Source organism: Cherax quadricarinatus, chromosome 29 (genome assembly GCF_038502225.1).
Source record: "Cherax quadricarinatus isolate ZL_2023a chromosome 29, ASM3850222v1, whole genome shotgun sequence".
Classification (NCBI taxonomy): domain Eukaryota; kingdom Metazoa; phylum Arthropoda; class Malacostraca; order Decapoda; family Parastacidae; genus Cherax; species Cherax quadricarinatus.
Window position 1 is genome coordinate 33,837,922 of NC_091320.1, and position 3,206 is coordinate 33,841,127.

The window sequence follows — 3,206 nt, forward strand, 5'->3', positions numbered from 1 at the left end:
TTTTTCAGAAAATATACTTTATTATCGAAGTATTCAACTCACATTTTTAATTCTTGAACAACTAAGTGATTACTACTCAATGCTGCAAATCCTGGAGGTTTAAGACGTAAGATTTTGGAGGAGCTGGAAGGTCTGTGATGATACTGGAGTAGGTCTGGTAGCTTATCAGTGTTCCTCCAGTACACGAGCACTTGGTTCTGAATTTTAAACCCATTTTTTCTCGACCTTAGGTTTTACAGCTACACAATTTCAGATGTAAAGTAAAAGGATACAAGTGCAACTAATGTAACATTTTTATTGTGGCAACGTCTCGCTTGTGGCCTTTTACTTTACATATTGTCGGTAATTCTACCAACTTTATTACAGAATTTCAAATGCATATTTATCAATAAAATGTTTTTATAATTAGTGTTTAATTTTTACTGACGGATTGTTTGCTTGGTGGAAATCACTGTGAACATGTCAAGGCAATAATTGATTAAAAAAGATTTTTAACGAGGTTTAGCTTCTGAGCAATAATGCTTCCTAAACCACTAGCCAAACCAGTAACTTTTGGGTCAACAACTGTGTCCGGGTTAGCAGCGGGGCCAGGGTTAGGCACAGCTTGAGTGAACCCTACCAGGGCGGTCAGGGCCACCACCACAAAGATCAGCGACAACTGTAATAATGAAAGAAAAAATGGTCTAAATACCCTAGTTTCGTAGTTAATTTTTACTATTATGAATTTGACATTTGTCTTTGTAAGAACTGTCTTGAAGTAACTGCTGCTGCGTTTACTAACTTGTAACTACAATGACAAGGTACAAGGTGATACAAAACCAGATAATCATAAAAAATAACTTGTTATTTAACTGGTGATACTGGTATGTAAACTATGCTTGAAGAGCATTTACGTAAATTAAGATCGTAATAAAATTAAAAAAAGCAATTTTACGTAAATTCAAAATAATACATGTTAATGTGTTTCAGATATTTTGAAACACAAATCTTGGAACATAGTGAAGATCAATCAGCATCAAAAAATGGTAAGAGATATGAGTGGAGGAACATGAACAATATTTTCTGAAAAGATGTACTCACGTATTTCATGTTGGTGACAGAGGAGTTATCAAGACGACTGCTTCACGTTGACTGTGTTGACATGATGTTCACAGCTGCTTTTATACAAGATTATGTCACAGGGTCATTGTCTCACGTCTAGATAAAAACTAGATCACACACGATTGCCCTGTCTTGAAAACCTTTGTTAATTACTTAACAGTATCACACATAGGTTTGGTAACGGGTAATATTATAACAATGTTATTGATTTTCAATGTAAATATTGTCTGTTAATTTTACATGTATATATTTTAGACTTGTACAACTTAATAAAATCGTCACAGGATTTTAGTCATTGTTATTGGCGTGAAGGAAGGAGTTTAAAGCAGGATCAGGAAGGGTTGTTGCTGATGAGTTCTAGAGTAATAAGTTAGTTCTGAAGGTGGCAAAGACTCTCACTGCTTCTCTCTACTGCACTCGTTGAAAATAAATTTTGCACCAGATAGTTGTGTTGTTGGTCAGCGTCTTAGTTACTTGATTCACTACAACCTCCTCCTTACATCGTAATCATTCCTTACTTATCCTCTGTCACAAGTTCCTGGCAGCGATATCAACGACAAAAAACTTTGGTCAATCTTACAAATATAAATTTGTATAAACTTAAATCATTTACAAGTTCAAACTAATAGACAACATTAACCTTCTGAAAAAGCATCGGCAATATTATTATGATACATTTTCTAACTGCGAGTCATGATGCCAAGCAGAAGTGTCACTCCTTGAGTGAGCCACATTTATGAACCAGTTTTTGGCCCTTGTATATTTAGTATTGATCATGAGTAAACGGAACCAGGGAACTACAAGTCACACTCACAGGTAAGTAAGAATATGATTGGTCAAGGTGAAGCAGTTAACTTGACCTTCAATAATATGAACTTTGTGGGTACTTCAGTTATCATAATATTTCTTGCCATCTCTCTTTTAATATAGTCTATGTCCAGACATTATGTACCTATGCTGTTATATACTGTCTCTTTTAAGTATCTCTGGGTGAGTGATGTGTCACCTAGAGATACTGGTGGTGCCACAACTAGAGGTGCCACCACCAGCGGTGCCACCACCAGCAGTGCCACCACCAGTGATGCCACCACCAGTGGTGCCACCACCAGTGATGCCACCACCAGTGGTGCCACCACCAGCGGTGCCACCACCAGTGATGCCACCACCAGTGGTGCCACCACCAGTGTTGCCACCACCAGTGGTGCCACCACCAGTGGTGCCATCACTGGTTGTGGATATTATTGCCTCTTGTTAATAAGGCCTTAATATATTATTTTTTGTAGTTAATTATATTTTGATTATTAACATGGCATTGCTTCTCTAAATTATTCATCACTTTCATTAGTTCATTAGGCCTCCTAGAGATTATAGCTTTACTGTTACTGAAATTATGTACCAGTAGACCCTCTTACAGTGTATTATGGCGTATCACCTCAGTTTGTGAGGTGTTGCCTCACTAAGTTAGGTAGTACCTCACTAAATATGGTGTTGCCTCACTAAGTTAGGTAGCACCTCACTAAGTACGGTGTTGCATCACTAAGTTAGGTAGCATCTTACTAAGTAAGGTTTTACCTCACTAAGTTAGGTAGCACCCCACTAAGTAAGGTGTTGCCTCACTAAGTGAGGTAGCACCTCACTAAGTAAGGTGTTGCCTCACTAAGTGAGGTAGCACCTCACTAAGTAAGGTGTTGCCTCACTAAGATAGGTAGCACATCACTAAGTAAGGTGTTGCCTCACTAAGTTAGGAAGCATCTCACTAAGTAAGGTGTTGCCTCACTAAGTTAGGTAGCACCTCACTAAGTAAGGTGTTGCCTCACTGACTTAGGTAACATCTCACTAAGTAAGGTGTTGCCTCACTAAGATAGGTAGCACCTCACTAAGTTAGGTAGCACCTCACTAAGTAAGATGTTGCCTCACTAAGTTAGGTAGCACCTCACTAAGTAAGATGTTGCCTCACTAAGTTAGGTAGCATCTCACTAAGTAAGGTGTTGCCTCACTAAGTTAGGTAGCACCTCACTAAGTAAGGTGTTGCCTCACTAAGTTAGGTAGCACCTCACTAAGTAAGGTGTTAGCTCACTAAGTTAGGTAGCACCTCACTAAGTAAG

The 3,206-nt window shown here is 38.4% G+C and overlaps 1 long non-coding RNA gene across 1 annotated transcript; it reads right to left on the reverse strand.

The window, feature by feature from the left end:
- Positions 1 to 1,141, reverse strand: LOC138853401 (uncharacterized). Its single transcript, XR_011392587.1, has 2 exons — positions 1,081 to 1,141; positions 1 to 658 (listed from the first exon to the last, which is right to left on the reverse strand). It is a non-coding gene; the product is annotated as an uncharacterized lncRNA (long non-coding RNA).
- Positions 1,142 to 3,206: the final 2,065 nt, after the last annotated feature.